Raw genomic sequence first — 17,063 nt, forward strand, 5'->3', positions numbered from 1 at the left:
TCTTTGAGAGCATTTGGTGAAAGGTGCTGTTGAATGTCTTTTTTAATTCCATGTAGGTGTATCAACCAGATATCCTCTCTCCGTACAGAGGGATTTGCAAGACAGGACTTCCCTTTACAAAAGCTGCCTGTCTCTTTCCCTGTAAGCCACATTTATCTGTTTGTTCACCGATTCTGCTCTTGAACTAGTTTGCCTGGCTTGCTCATCAGGCCTAACGGTCTACTACCTAAGTCTTTCTCTAGAACTATTTCTAAAAATTGGTGTCATGCTAGCTCATGAGTTCTTTCTCAAACTCATTTTTGATATACTTAATTGTGTTTTTACATATACAACCTGCCAGATGGATGTTCTTTCCTATTTTCTTCATTTGGATATAACTTCAGCTTTTTAAAAGATGCCTTTATAGTCGCAGCAACCTTACAAGTTGTTTAGCTATGCTGTCTGTCTTTCAGACTTCATAAAATCTCTAAATTATGACCAGCTCTTGGTTGAACTGGAAGGGAAATGTGAAAATCCTGGAGCAGTACATTGGGGGATCTAGAGGCTCTTATTTCTATGGTCTTCTCAGTATACATGCTAAAGATGCCATGAAAATCCATGTTTCACCACCATCCCTGTGAGTGATCATCTTTTTTCATCTCCATCCATTAGATGGAGGTGAAAAGACAAAAAACAGTGTCGTTTTGGCTTTGGTGTTTATTAATCTGGTGAATGAATTCGAATGAAGTGTTACAGACATGATTATCTAAGGACACAAGTGAAATGAGTTTTGACAACGCCTCAAAGAAAATGCAATGTATTTTACCACTCTTACCTCCTTGTGAATGAAATTACCGTATCTGATGTAGCCCTTGAGGAACTGTTGTTTACAGAGTAGACAGGAGCCATAGTCCTATAGAAAGGGCAGGCGGTAGAGGATCAGACTCTTTTTCAGACTCGCTCTTGGTGTGCAAGGTGCTCCACCAGAGATGGCTTTGCAGTTTTGTTGCATGCCAGTCGTCCAACAGCAAATTAGATCCTGGTTTGAACCCAGTCTGAAGACTTTCTTAATTCAACAGAACGCAATACATACATACACTAGCTACTATGCACAGAAGTTGGTGCATAGCAAAACTCAGAAGTAGGAGGAGGTTGCAAAGGAAGTTATGAATTGCTGATCAAAACATCAGAAATTGCAGAAGGCATACTTCTTGGCACTATACATGACTCTGAATCTTAGCTGAAATCACTAAATTAACACATATAACCTGAGCAACTTTTGTTGAGTGCTTGGGTCATCAAAGGAAATATATGACTTTTCATACATATCGGGCAAAACAGGAGCTCAAAACTGTAGTCTTCTCGAATGACCACCTGCATTTAGAGCCAGAGGAACCAGCTGTCACATCTACCACAGGTATCAAGAGCTGTAAAGAGACATTTTAAGCTTGTCCCACTCATCGCTTCGCCTCTTTTTGCTTCCTAGTATCAGCTGACTCTCATTTCTGCTCTTCTCTGTCTGTAGAGTATCCTGTCCCTTATTCTCTCCCATAATGTCTTGTATAGCAAATATGATACATACAAAGAAATACAGATAGAAATGAAGACACGCAGATGAAAAGATGAAAACCTGAAATTCACTCAGGTTGAATCTGACTTGCCAGAGGCAGGTCTATATAGCGAGTAACTCCTTACTAGAAAGAACTGAGACATTGTCACCGGACTAAAGTCAAAAAAAGAGCAGATTGTGCTGCCTGCCGGGAGGTCTAACATGTGAGTCTCCTGTGAAAAGGGATGCCACGAAGAATGGAGAGAAGCCCACTGCAAGTGTCTGGTGGAAGGGTTTGCGCCTGACTTTGCCATAGCTTGGAAGCCACTCAGGGAAGTATAGACTCAATGGAGTTTCAGCAGAACTTGCCAGTAGTAAAGAAGACAAAACAAGATAACGGAGAGCAACCGAAGGTTCAAGCACTGCTCTCCTAAAGGAAGCTTCGAGGCATTTGCACTTACGTGTGATCCTAGGCCACCCATTTCTGCTACACTTGGTAGCAAGGGTTTAAAAGCAAAATAAGGGGAGAGGAGGGAAAGATCTGTTGCAATCTTCAAATCTGTTTCTTATGCAAATGGAGAAAAAAATTCAGGTTAATAAGGAGGCAACAGTTATAAGGTAAGATGACAGACATCAAGGAAAACTGAAGTGTTATTACTCTGCTTGGTATTAAGTAGTCACAAAGACTGCACTGCAGTAGCATTCTATGTTACTGATGAGCTGGACAGACGAAACAAGAGAGAAAAGAAAGGCTATAATCAGCAAAACTTAAAGCCACTTTGGGGAAACCTGGTAGACAAAGGTTATGTTGACAGTGATAACAACATGCTATAATTTTATTCTTTATTAAGTAGAACGCTACTCAAAGTGGTGTCTGACTTTCACTTTCGAAATACAGGTCAGAGAACAAGTACTATTATTTGCAAATTTCCATTATTCCTCAAGAGATTTTTTTCATTTAAAAAAATATAAATAAGATATGGCACTACTGCTGATTTCTTCTTAGAATGCAATGCAGAAATTAAAGAAAAAATAACACATGAATGATAATGAATTAATTCACTTTAACCTGAATGGGAGGATGAATAAGACTGGATCTCAAATGTAGTATATTGTTCCAGAGAGGAAAATGCTGAAAATTTAAGGAAATACACTAGCAAAACGGAGTTTCTAAATTTCTGGGTGGGTAAACTTGTGCAGACTGGTCTCTAGATCCAAGCAGCAGAGCCGCCACCTCAAACAGAATATTAGAAGTAATTGGAGTTTAAAAGAGGGGAAAAAATGGGGCTTATCATCAACAATTTGGAGGCAAGGAAGTATAGGATAAAATAGGATAAATGGAAAATGAGAAAAATGCCACGAAACTCTCTGAAGAATAGATTGTGCCACACCAGCCAGATGTTAAAAAATAAAAAACAAAAAACACACAAACACACAAACACAACCCTGTTTCATGATCTACATCAGCTCATCTGTAAAGTACAGCACCGTATCATGTGTGTGTATCAGCTCACGTCTATAGTTAGGCAAAGTGTAGAAGAGATTCCTGAACAAATCTGGACAAATCTGCCAAAAAATTCACAGGAAGCCTATAGGTTAAATGAAACTGATGACGCTCCTCTTATAAAAAGCATTTTGACACCCTTGTCATGCATCATAGTGCAAAGTTCAAGGTCATAAGCTTAGAAATGGATAAGAAGAACTTTTTGTTCTCAACAGCCATAAAAAAGGGGAAGCTGACTGTTTCAGTCAGTCCCCAAGGACTGTGAGATGCTTATATGATGTAGCTCTGAAAAAAAAAAAAAGATAAAAACACACCAAAATATTAGTTGCTGCATTTCTAGCATGAATAGGGAGGTATCTGTGACACAATAAAAGGCCCTGATGAGACCTCATCTGGAGTACCATGTATACTCCTAATCATGCACGTTTAAAAAAAATACTCAAGAGAACGGTTAGAAGAATGGCTGGGGAAAGACATCCTCTTTTATGACAAGTACAGCATGGTTATTTTTGCAAAACTGAGTCTGAGAAGGTTTTGGCAGTCCTCTGTGAAAACTCAAGGGGTGACAGAATGGAAGGGACTTTATATGGAGAGAGAGAAAGATGATTTAGAGAGTCAAACATGTCACAAAAATATGACAGTGTAAACTGGTTGTGAATACAAGTAATCTGAAACTTTTAACCATTCAGAGGAAATGAGGAGCAACCTTATGACAACTGTAGCTCCAAGATGGTGTTTGATACCTCTATAACTAAGTTTGATAGTATGACATGGCTGTCTGCAATACCTGGGGCTGGACCCTATGGCTCAGGAGGTCTTCTCCAGTCTTGTATCCTATGTCAGGATCAGAACTGAGCCTGAAAGCTTTCATTTTCAAAATGTGTATCAAATTTATACATTTGCCATCAGCCAAAATTTATCACCACCTGCTATCTTGTATTCAATTGCATTACACAAGAGTGTAAATTAATGTAGAGTGTAATCCTCATAATTATTGTATTTGGGGAACAAATGGGGCTGTGCATGGGCAAGTGTCTAATTAGGCATGTAGTGGTTGCATATATTTGGAAATAACCTATTTGTCTATGAAATCATACCGACTGCTTCTGCTTATACAACCGTGTGTGTAGTTGCTACTCTTGCATAAGTAGAATTAGGCCTTCTGCTTTAGTAGTTTTGCACCATTCTGTTCAATTCTGAGCCCTTAATCTTGCATCACATTAAAGTACACCTGTAACAACAAATAATTGTATATTCTTAAAATTTTCCACTTTGTAAAGTGCTAGTTCATGACCTTTGTTAAAATGCATACAATGATCTAGCTTTACACAAAATAAGATTTCTTTTAACTGAAAAGAAGTAAAAAGCTGTAATAGTAAAAAGAAGATGACTTTACCTGCTTGAGAATTTTAGTTTTGTCTTCTTTTCTCACAAGAGCGCCATGGTTTTAGCATGTCACGTGTGTAGTTTCACAAGTTCTGTTTGTTTTAGACTGAGACGACTTGGCCTTATTAGCTCTTCCTATCCCCTCCAGTTTTGGTGGGGTCCCAAGTGCCTCCTTACTTATATTGCAAAAGGAAATCCTCATAAACCACGTAAAGCCCTAAAAAAGCTGAGGGCAAAATTGAGTGGATCTCTGCTCTCGAAGGCAGCATTTTCCTCTTGTGCAGCGCTGCCACTGGTGTCAATGGAAGCTCTGCAAAGAGAAAGGGAATTGCAGTGTACAGATTCACTCTCCACATCCGAAAGGATAAGCTTTCTCCGAGTATCTTTTCTTTATTTATTCGCTTAAGAGAGATTATTGCTGGGATTTCTAGAGCAGAATGTCATCAGTGCAGCACTTCTGTAATTTACAGATAATAGTTTATGAAACAAAAAATGCAGTTTAGGGGATTGAGCATGGTATGGGGTTATTTTCTTCCAGGCTGGCAAGATGCTTGTCTTTCTACTGAATGTGTAGGGGCACCTGCTTGTTTCTATATTACTATTACTTCTTTTAGATGAGTTGTCAGCAAGGGATAGATAAAAAAATTATTTGTGCTTTTAAAAACTAATACCTGGATCCTTTCTCCAGAAAAAGAAATTATTTTGCTTATCTATAGGAATTCAGATTCCTCCAAATTACTAATTAATTTTAGGGTTTATTTTACCTCTTTACCTCTTTTCCAGCATACAGACATGCATGTATATATGTAAATGTACCTATGCATATCCCATCAAAATAATTTCAGCATAGGATGAAATACCATGAACCAAAAGTTTGGCATCCCTACTACAGTGAAGGCTGACTGCCACCTATGGGTAAGACTTCATGTTAGCATATTTAGGATAAAATTTTAATATTCATTTTAATTGATGCAATCTGCAATTATTCTAGCTGGACACAGTTTTTATTCATTTGCTATATATTTTGTCAGCAGCAATTATGTCTTGTCCTCTGTAAGCTGAATATTAAAACCACCTTCTTTATGAAGGAGCATCAGCATTACAACGAGTAAAAAAAAATGGTAGGATGTTCTTATTTTTTCTTATTCTGAATAAAGGATAAATAGAAGTATCCTAATTCTCCATGCAAGAAAAAAAGACTTCATGGTTCACAGGTACATCATAATAGATAATGCCGTATTTAATGATTACTGTGATTTTACAGTTTAGCCAACCCAATGAGTTAATATTTTTTTACTACTTTCTTTTCCCCAATACATAAAAACATCTTAGCTATGCAGTCTCATGGAAATGTGTATATAACTAGAATGCAGTAGTAATTTTTGATTCAAAATTTTCATTTTTCAAAGGAAAATGAAAGCTAAATGGGGGGAGGCAGAGAGAAGAAAAATGGAAGGCTGGATTATGTAAGACTTGCTTTTTCTGATAATCAGTTTAATTAGCCTTTACTTAGAAAACTCAAAAGGAAGCACAGACTTAACATGCCAAATTCATCGTATTAAAAATATATTTTCCAAATCAGCTTTCAGGTACATAAAAGCAGAAAGGCTGAAAATTCTGTACATCTGACTATCAGTTCAAAAGAGAAAAAAACGATAGATTACAGCCACTATACTCTAGTAGGCTGCATTAAAATGGCCATCACTATCCTTTTTTTCAGAAATTGCTGATGTAACTACAGTTGAAAATCTAGCAGAATAATGCATGTATTTCATTTAGGGGAAATACTATTTTGTGCCAGTAAACAGAAGTTAATTATAGCCATTATATTTCTCCCTTTTGGGGCAGGGGCATGCTATTTCTCAGGGAACGAAGATAGAAAGGAACTTACAAAGGGAAAATCATATTAAAAGAGATAGCAACTAATAAAAGCTAAGAATGAGTTCCATATTCATTTTTAAAATCCTCCTTGTAAAGTAATCTTCGTCCTGGGCCTTCTTACATGTGTTCTACTTCACTACGTATAGTAATCAGCCTAGGCAAAAAATGGAAATAAATATAACACCAGTGCTTATCTCAAGCACTTCCATAGTTTTATTACTGAACTTATGTTATAAATTTATGAAATATTGTAAAAGCAGTATATGCCACTTAAGTATCAGACGTTATGACATCAACATTTCAGGCTCTTTGACAGCATCAGTACCCCTCATATTCTACACAATTCAGACATTCGCAGTAAAAATGTTTGTGCTTAACAGACAAAAGCATCTTGCAACAAAATTAACTCTATTGCATAGCAATTTATTTCTGATACATTTTTCTTCCTATTACTGAAGTAACATAGTTCAGAAACTGCAAAAATAGCATTTTCCAGTTTACTTAGTTGCATCCACTTTGGCTACCAAATCAAGCTGTCAACTGTCCAGCTACGTTTTCCCATATTTCCAAACCACAGTCTAAACTTAACCCATTTATTCTCCTTGGATAAAAACTTTGTATCAGATATAAACTGCTTCTTCCTTTTATCATGTTTGATGAATCCCGTTTAAAACAAAACACAGAACTGCATGAGCACCTGTGACAAATGACCTATCTCCGCCATTGTGCTCTTTGTTATTTAATCTCTCACTAGAGTACAGTTTAGTAGGTATACTATTTTAGAGTGCATTCCTCCTCCCCAACCTACTGCTAGCAAAAGGCATTAAAAATTATTTCCCATGAGTCATACCAAAACCTGAACAGAATATAGTTGAACCTTTTAAAATTAATACTAGTAGAAAGGAAATAAACATATTAAATAGTCCCCCAAATTTCCAAGTCCAATAAAGAGGTTAAAAAAAATAGAGGATTGCTAAACTAATAAATCAATTTGGAGAGCACAAACCAAAACTCTTCTGTTATGGGGGCATGTCACTGAGTTACTGCTCGTATACTTACACAAGTAGTATAAATATACAAGTAGTATATGTGTAGACTGAGAATTTTTTCTTTATGTAACCAGTATTATGAGTTCTGAGATATTCTAGTTTCACTGTCTTTAAAACTGAGGCCTTGTTAAAGGAGAGGTTACTTGGGAAGATACATGATATTGGCAAATTGAACTAGGTTTCTCCTGATTTTCTTCTGCACATGAACTCTGTGCCTGACAGAGAAAAATTAAATACCAAGCAACACATCTAATTCTTTGAAGTGTTTGTTGTTAAGTTTATGTCTTTATTAAGAGGCAAGGAAAATTTCACTTCCCAAATAAATGCAGAACATCATAGCTTTAAAAAATCATTCCTTCTGTTCTTTACAGGCATCCTATCAGTTTTACTTGAATGCTGCTTAATAATGTAAAATACAGATTTTACTGCTTACTGCCTATATGGATTTTTATTATCTAATAACTTTGCTAATTGGTCAGGGATTTTTATTACGCTATGCATTTTTCCAGTACTTAGTTAAATATCTATATTTTTCAACATTCAAAACATTACTGTATTTTGGTCTATTCCACTGTGCTTTGACTCTGGAGAAGCACGTACCGATACTCATAAATATAATATACTTACAGAAGCAATTAAACAAAAAGCAGATTAGTTTGTGATACATTGGAATGAAGGAGATTTTCTTCCTGTTTGTTCGTAATAATTTAGTTTATAGTTGAGAAAGGGAGCAAAACACCTGAACTGACTCATTCTAAATTCCAGAAATGCAATGAACTTCACAAAAAGTCTATGGTTACCTCATTTTTAAGTGACCGTGCAGAACTTACAACTATTAACAGTAGCAAGGACTTGCATAACAAGGACTTGGAGGAAGGACTTAGTACTATCAATGCCTGAGTGATTTTAAAGAGAATGAAGGCATGTTTTTTCTTTATAATGCATTATGTAACAGCATAGAGGGCAATCTGAGACATACGAAAAGACACAGGACCCCGAGTTGATCTTATACTGGTTATTTATCACACAAGTATTTTATAGCGCTTGGAGCAGGAGGCTTATGAAACACCTAACTTATGAATATTATCCTGTACAAACGAGCTTAAAATGCTTTACTTGACATGTTTTATGTTTTCTACATCTTTAGGAAAATATACTAAGACCTTTAATTCATTTTATTCAAACTGCTGGAATACATGCAATCTCGGATAACATAAAATCGTCAAAATCAGTGATAGCTGGACTCTTCCGGTTCACATTAGTGTGAAGAGAAAACTGCTGTTGAGCTGACACATTGATAGATTAGGAGTTCTGCTGAAGGATAGCTAAAAACGGTGATTCAATCTTGTCGCTACTATGTAAGAAGGATAAAAGAACTGGCAATGTTACTTATGATACCAAGTCTTTTATCAAACCCTAAAGGGTTCTGGCGCATCAAACACATTTTCTTTTCTGAGATCTGCTTCTGGCTTTATCGGTATAAAATACCAACATAAATAAATGAAACTAAATTGGCCTATTAAAAAAAAAAGAGGTGAGCTTGGGCCCTAAATTTATTTAAACGTGAAACTCAAAACCAGAATATAGAAAGCCTGATTTGGGGGGAGGGGGGAACTCCTTTTTTACAATAGAGATTCTGGTCCTGCAGTGGTGGAATTGAGAGCTAGTAGGATTATGAAACACAAGTAACACGAAGGGCAAATCTGACTGAAAGAGAGGGAGAATAATATTCCAGTCATTAAAATCTTAGCTGGGTTAGTTGCTTAAACTGACTTAAATCACTACAGCCTCCCTGAAATCAATGAAGTGATACAGATTTACCTAAGGCACAATTTGGCATATAACATAATGTGGTCCATCATCCTCTGTTAGGACACGTAAACATAAACGCATGTGGAGAAAAGCCTTTTTTATACAGCTCCTTAAGCTTTAACTACTCAAAAATTACTTTTAAAAGAGGCATCTTAAATACTTTGCTTATTTTACCCCTTGTTCTCTGTCGATCTGAACCTTGTGTGATCATTCACACTGAAGTGAAGTCAGGTTTAAACACTGACTTCAGTCTCTCAGTGCTTCACACTTATCTGTGCTGCTGCAAATCACCACGAAAGGCTCAAGATGGCAGAGAACTGGGGCCTTGCTGGTTTGTACCTTCCTCCCATGGCAATCACTGAACACTCCTACTGCGTATTTCTGCATCCCTCAAGAAGTCCTGCAAAAACACAAGGGGAAACACGATTTGACAATCCTAATTCTTCACCGAAGGGAAAACAGGTAAGGAGGAATACAGAAATGAGAATACAGGGGGGAGGCTTTCTTATTCACCCTCTCCCAGAGGGAAAGCAACCTTGACACATACCCCATTTTATCTCAGGGATACAAACTGGGATGCACCTCAGATTTGTGATTCTTCAGTGTTTTCATTTGGGGGGAAGGATGAGTTGTTCTTTTGAATTTTGTTTTTCCTTTAGTAGGGCATCTCTGAAAAGTATTCACAGCATCTCCTTTAATAATATTTCATGTTGCACAGAAATTTTATCTTAAAAAAAAAAAAAAGAAATCTTCCCAGCATTCCTGTGACATAAATTTTGTTCTCATTTGGGTATGAAGGGGTGGATGGGTGGGGGAAACAGCAGGAAGGCAAAAAGTTAAGCACCTTGTTCAAAACCACAGGCAGAGCCAGAAACCAAGATTAAATCCAAGAAATGTCTCAGCCCAGTTCTGTGTTTTGCTTACAGTTGTTAACACACACATCCACCTTTTGAGTATGCACACTGACGTTATTTTGAAGATCGTTAGGGTATGTATTAACATATTCTGGATACGGGAAAGAAACAAGTCAGAAAAATTTGGAGTGTGTGAGGCAGTAAACAGTAACTAGGCAGAAGTGTCTTAAGCAATGCTATTATGGCTTGATGGCAAAGTAGATTAACACATTCTTCTTTCAAGCCTGTTAAGCTCCATAACAAGTGAAATGAGTTAAATTTTTTCCGTCTGAAAGTTAATTAATTTTTCTTCATGCCACATACTGTGTATGCTCTTAAAGGTAGCACCTTTTAAATGTGACAGCCTGCTTTCAGAAGAGGCCCCGTAATAAAAAGGTAACGAAACCCAGGTAGAGAGGCAGGAAGACCGGGCTTAATTCCTGCGGGGCTGCTTCTCTGGCAGCTGGCCTCAGCAGGTACCCTTCACACCAGCATTACGTAAGGCTTTCATTTTTATGAGGGCTAAAATTTCACCGCCCCGGAAGCTTCCTTAGGAGCCACGATTATTGCGTTTCAAGCTGGCAGTCCCAAACTGCCTGGGAGAGGTACAAGACTCACATCCCTGTGTGCGTGTGTGCGTGTGCGTGTGTATATATAGATGCACATATATATATGTGCATGTATCTATAATTTTTTAAGTTAACCGTACATCTGCGAAGCGGTGTTTACCTACTGACGGGGAGCTGCTGCCATGCAGTCTTATCTGCGTGGCTCACCCACCTTCGCCGCCGCGGCGCTGGAGAAGGGCCCAGGGTACCGCTCTGGCGTGGGGCCCGGGGCGGTGCGGAGCAGGGGGCTTCTTGCCGGGCTCTTCCTCTGCAGCACGGAGGGCAAGGGCAGGCACAGTCCTGTTCGGCTCCTCACGCAGCGAGGCGCGTCCCTCCGCCTCTGCCTCGCCTTACAAACGCATCCAAGCGCTCCGGCAGCGTTTTTTTTACAGCACCTTCAGCCCTCCTGCTCTGCTTTTCCTCTCGGCTTTGGCTAACCAGCACGGTGCTGTGTATTATTTTTTTTTCTTTTTAATATCCTGCTCCTCTTTCCGTCAGCCCCCTGTTAAGCTTCAGCGAGCCTGTCTAACCCACAAGTCACTAGTGATTTTTTTTTAAAAGCACTCCACGAGGCAAAAAAAAAAAAAAAGCGCAGCACAGCTAGATATTTATGCTACGTTTCACTGCCCCAAGGATGTCACTACTAGAGCCCTTAAAACAAAGGCGAAAACTGTACTTTCCACACTCCACTGCAAACCCCTCTCCCTTCGCTCCCGAGCAGGCACCACCACGGTACACAGCTCGCCCAGCAGAAGGGGGGGAAACGGGGCGGAGGGGGAAGGAGGAAAAAACTGATTCACTCTCTCAGAAAATGCACATTTTAGCGAGGGAGGGAGGGAGGCGAGCGCGGCGGGGCCGGGGCCGGGGCCGCGGCGGCGGCGGCGGCGTGGCGGGGCGCACATGACAGCCCGCCGCGGCGCGCTGTATTTCCCTCCCTTAGCGACAGGGGAGGCGCGGGGCGGCGGCGGCGCTGCCATTGGCGGAGGGCGCGACGCGGCGCGCCGATAGGCTGCCGCCGCCGCCAATGGGACGCTCTGTATCCGGGAGGCACGGGGCTGTGGAGCTATTTAAATCCACTTCGGTGATGTCAGCGGGGGTGGCGGTTGGCGGCGGTTCGGGGGCGGGAAGGAAGGGGGGGGGGGGGGGAAGGTTGGCGGCGAGGCGGGCGCAACGGCAGCGCCTGTCAGGCTGGGTTATTCTCAGGGCTGCGGCCACCCGCGGCTGGAGGTGAGCGGGACTGGCCCGCTGCACCTGTGCGGTCAGCCAGCTTGCCAATATTACAGAATACTGTTCCCCCCCCCCCAATAGGATTTTTGCAGAGATGCCTGTGTTCCTTCTCCCTTAGCAATACAGACCAGTATGATTACTTCTGCTGGTTAGCTCTGAATACGTAAGGTAATTTCAGGGTGTTAGCGCACATTGAGACTTGAGTGCAGTCAGGTGGGCTCACTGGTTGTGAGAGTTTTATGCTAAGAAGAGTCAGATGCCTCTGCTAAAGGGAAGGTCAAAGGGCTACTGCCTGCATTAAAAAATAACTGCAACAGCTGGGGTGGGGGATTTCCCTTGACTTACCTTTTTTACCTTACTCTGATCTGCATCCAGTGCCTCCTTATGGCCTCAGTGATGCTGCAGAAGGGCGAAGTCATAATAACTTCAATTTTTCAAATTGTGCCTTGAGAAATGCACAATTTGTCCCTTGATATTCCTCGAGTTTGTGTGGTTTTGGTCCTGACAGAATGCCACGGGTAGGGAATCCCCCAGTGCTGTAGCTGCTGGTTGAAAGGGCTGCATTTGGCACACTTGAGTTTGAAGCATAATGTTGGTAGGATATAGCCACCTGGCCCATTTTCCTTTTGCATTTTTCCTGTTAAAGACAGGTGGTGTTCCCTGGGTGGAAAAAATGACTTTTAGATGCTAAAACTTGATAGATGCTTCTAGTCACCAGTGTTTTGTTTGCTATTGTGTTCCCAGCACTGCAATCACAGATGGAATTGAACTGGTGTTACGTTACAACAGAAAAAGATACGTGAAAACAAGATCCAAATGCACATGGCAGCATGGCAGAAAATGTCTTGTAATCTGTTCTGTACTTCAATATGTTGGAGACCTGGCCCAGATTTCGATGCAAGTCTGTCCCTGAAAATTACTGAGGTTGAAAAGTGGTGGCCAACTGTTAGCTCAGTTAAACAAGTCATCTTGTATATCCCCATTCTCTGCCTCTAGCAGAGTCTGCTCCCCTATCAGAACCAGCTCTTTCTGAAAGACGGTTTTCTAACTTGCTAGAGATCTTCCAGTGACACACATTGCATAATCTCCACATTTTTTTCTTGAGAGCACTGACCAAGAATGCATGCAATACTGTAAGCAAGAATTCAGTGGTGATCGATACCTGCACATCTAATGTACTAGAAAACTCCGGGTTCTAATACACGTGAAGGTATTGCTATAAATTATTCCTTTCCTCGAAAGGGCAGTTGTAGCTGTATATTCCTACTGCCTTTCTCCCCTGGTAATGAAATTCATCCAAGCCTGTGACACGTCAGTTTAGGGAGTTAACCCAACGTGAAACTTTTCAGTTATTTTTGTTGGGTTATTTTTTGTGCCCGTTTAGGACTCTGAACTTGCCATTAGATCAGAACTCGCAGGAGCGTGTGGCTGGTCTCTGGAAGTAGAGCTGTCCCTTTTACCGTCAAGGAGCGTTTAGTTTGGCTTGGATGAAACTGCTTTGAGACTGAGGTTTCTGGAAAAAATGTCCTGAAGCGAAATCATTGTTAAAAAAAAGCAGCAACTCACCAGGCCAGGCTGTGTTGTCTGAAGGTTGCAAGGGGTCTATATGCAAGGCATTCAAGCTGCTAACAAAAATACACAGATTGGAACAGCCTCTAATATAGCAGATTTGAGATAAGCAAACGTTTTAAAAAGGCTTCTGGTGGTGACCTGTAGAACTGCATATGAGAAAGCTTCCAGGTTGAACTGGGTAAATTAGTTGTATTAAGAGCTAAAAACAGAACGAGAAATCACCTGAAAGAGATGTCTTTTACATAGTAGGCTGTAGCTTAAACTATTTTAAAAAAAAAATGATACGATGTTACTGTACAGATTTGACTCCCTGGGAAACAGCTATGTGCTGTAGCACTCGCCTCTAGAGTTTCACTTGGAAGGCCTGGGTAGGCAAAGATCACTTCTAAGGCTGAGTAAACAGGAGCAGAAGGAAACCAGGAGTAACAGAAGTTCAGATGAGGCAGAGTTAACAATCACCTTCCACTCTTCTTCACTCCTTCCTTTTGTCCAGTCTTCAGAAATCATTCCTACTCCTGACTAGTGAAACGATTCTGCATTTTTTTCCGATCACAAACATGTTTTGCAGAAAGGTCTGTGGATCTGCACTCTAGTACTATGCGGGATTCAGCTCAGTTCAGACTGCAAGGCAGAGTCAGTTGCAGTTCTGTGGTTCAAAAGTATGAGCAATAAAAATCTGTTTTAAATGTTAAGGTTGGGAATAGTGAAGCTTTTCCATTTTTGAATGTGTTTTGTGTGGAAAATCCCTCTGCTAAATAATTAGCAAGTGCTCTAAGCACCACTGCATATTTCACATATCATCTTTGTGGAAGAACTGGACAGTTCCTAAAGATTAACCACAGTTTATTTTGTGATCCTCTGACTGCTGGAAGAGAGAATTTGTAGTTGATTTTTCTTTTCATCTAATTACTCAAGGAACAAGGATGAACAGAAGAAAGGTTTAACCACAACTTCCCTTTTACTCTCAATCCCAATTCCAGCAGACGTTTGTGTTTACAAAGAAAAAATTTGCACAAGCTGAAAATAAAAAAACGAGAGAGTGAGTGATACAACAGTATAAAGGATCGCAGTGCTGTACTTCATCTTATTTCCTTGCCTTGCGTTCGGTATTACGGTTTGTTTATTTGTGAGAAAGGTTTCTTATTACACTTACCAGTGTAAAATTTTCTTAGAGCAGAGAAAAGAATCATTGCAGCAGTTGAATTCATTTTAGGTACCAACAGACACTTAATTGTTGTGTTAAAAACAAATAATTTGGGACAAAGAATTGTTCAGATTTAGTCCTTTCCTCACAGAAATGGAATTTTTAATAATTCTCTATGAAACGAGGGATAAAATCACCTTTTAATTCAAATGGATGATAAGATCTCTATTTTACTGAGGCTTTTTAAACAGTAGGTTATGTTAGAAGTGTGTCCGCGGCTTTCCTGTGGACACTTCTGTATGTCTCAGTGGTGTTACTGGTTTCTGACCAGGAAAGGGCTGCATCCGCAGGCCTCAGAAAGCAACAGAAAATGATAAGTTACATTTTTTTCCTAGAATATTATTTTGTCCTGTTTTTGGGAATTCTGTGATGGTTTTCTATTTTGAACTCTGCATGGCAGCACTGTTCTTGGAGGAATAAAATGCTTGTGTGTTGGTCCTGATGGCTGTTCTGGCAGTTGGTGGGAGGCTTCATTATACCGAAAAAACCAAAGACGTGGGCTCTTCAGCCTGCAGAAATTGGCCTAGATTAGACAGTACAATTTTTCGTTACCCAAACATGCCTGCAACACACAGAAGTTCTCGAAGAAGTGTAAGGTAGCTTCTGAGTTGTTTCCTGTGGTGTACTACAAGTATGGGCAGGGTGCCCAGGAGTCATCCGCTCAGAGGTGTAAACAGTCCCCTGCTGAATTTCACAGTCAGTGCTTAGCTGATCTAGTTTGTTTTCTAAGGTCTGCTATAGAGAAGTCCACTATCTATGCACAATAGCTTTGCATGCACTGCTGTTCAGTTGTATGATATTTTGTCCACATCAACTTCTTCCGCAATGTTGCCTGGGGAGGACTAGCAACAAGCATCTTGTGAAGCCTTTAGAGAAGACACTTCAAGCTAGCTAGCTGCAGACAAATATGTAGGATGCTGATGACCACCTGGGATTACAAAGAAATATAGTTGCAGCAGTACCCGATGATCTGGTGAAGAGGTAGATCAACAGTCAAGCCAGCTAGAATTACAGAGAAAAGATCAGGGACTTGAGTAAAGCTAGTTTTTCATTGTAGCATTCAAACGCGGAAATACATGTTTTCTTGCAGCACCACTGATGCTTGAAAAGGCTTTTCCATCTCTAAAACATTGCTGAGACTGATGAAAATGATGTGCAGACGTACTTTATTTCTGATGCTGCTCAGTTGCAGGTGCCTATGTCAAACTCTTGGGCACTGAAGTGCAGGAAGTGGAATAAAACGGATCAGTCTGTCTACAATGGATGCGGACTGGAAGGGTTGTTTAGCATCACTGAGATTCAGAGGGATTTTTAATTTTATTGATGAGTATTTCTAAAACTTAAGTGTAGCCTTCTTGTTGTGATAAAGCCCTGTGACTCTTATTTTTATACTTTACAGTTTTCACTGATGGTTAGTAGCTTTCATTTCCTGAAATGCAGAGGTGCAGACACCAAAGACGATCCTAAGAATGTATCCAGACTAGCATAAAGGAGGAGTGCCATGTCATATTTTGTAGGTAGAGTGTTCCTAAAGTAGTGTAAAATTTTATTCTATAATGAAATGTTTCTATGCAAATTGAATAAAATCTATTTCTTCGTTATTGGCCTGTTTTGGAACCTTGAGACCAAATGTAGTATGATATAATAACATATCAGTAGTTAATATTAACATCTGCATAATTTTCCATAAAGGCCAGGGCTCTTGAGAGGAACATCCCTTTACAACTTCATACAATGAAGGGGAAAGCTGGTCTGCTAAATTTCCTGGTATCACAGAATCATAGAATGTTTGAGGTTGGAAGGGATTTCTGAAGATCATCTAGTCCAACCCCCGTGCTCAGGCATGATCGTTTAGAGCACGTTGCCCAGGTTTGTGTCCAGACTGGTTTTGAGTATTTCCAAGGAAGGAGACTCCACAACCTCTCTGGGCAGCCTGTGCCAGTGCTCGGTCACCCTCACAGGAAAGAACTTTTTCCTCATGTTCAGATGGAACTGCCTGTGTTGCAGTTTGAGCCCATTGCCTCCTGTGCTGTCGCTGGGCACCACGGAGAAGAGTCTGGCCCCCAGCCTCGACACCCCCCCTTCAGATACTTATACACATTGATGAGATTGCCTCTCAGTCTTCTCTTCTGCAGAGGCCCAGTGCTCTCAGCTTTCCTTCATAGGAGAGATGCTCCAGTTCTTTCATGATCTTAGCAGCCCTCCGCTGGACTCGCTCCAGCAGCGCCATGTCTCTCTTGTATTGGGGAGCCCAGAACTGGACCCAGCGCTCCAGGTGTGGCCTCACCAGGGCTGAGTAGAGGAGGAGGATCACCTCCCTCGACCTGCTGGCAACGCTGTTCCTAATGCAGCCCAGGGTACCATTGACCTTCTTGGCCACAAGGGCACGTTGCTGGCTC

At 40.5% G+C, this 17,063-nt stretch overlaps 1 long non-coding RNA gene across 6 annotated transcripts in view; it reads right to left on the minus strand.

Annotated features, from left to right (window-relative positions):
* Positions 1-11,576, minus strand: part of LOC104145429 (uncharacterized) — a 45,099-nt gene extending 33,523 nt beyond the window's left edge. For 3 of the 6 annotated variants that reach the window (XR_011140163.1, XR_694328.2, XR_011140162.1), the window contains exons 1-3: positions 10,834-11,576; positions 9,500-9,560; positions 4,429-4,728 (exon numbers count right to left, since the gene is read on the minus strand). This is a non-coding gene — a long non-coding RNA (uncharacterized lncRNA). Of the gene's footprint in view, positions 1-814; positions 893-4,428; positions 4,729-9,499; positions 9,561-9,707; positions 9,830-10,782 lie in introns of all 6 variants that reach the window. The other 3 variants (XR_011140165.1, XR_011140164.1, XR_011140161.1) reach the window with 3 other exon arrangements.
* Between the last annotated feature and the right edge of the window lie 5,487 nt (positions 11,577-17,063).

This window comes from Struthio camelus, chromosome 3 (assembly GCF_040807025.1).
Source record: "Struthio camelus isolate bStrCam1 chromosome 3, bStrCam1.hap1, whole genome shotgun sequence".
Classification (NCBI taxonomy): Eukaryota; Metazoa; Chordata; class Aves; order Struthioniformes; family Struthionidae; genus Struthio; species Struthio camelus.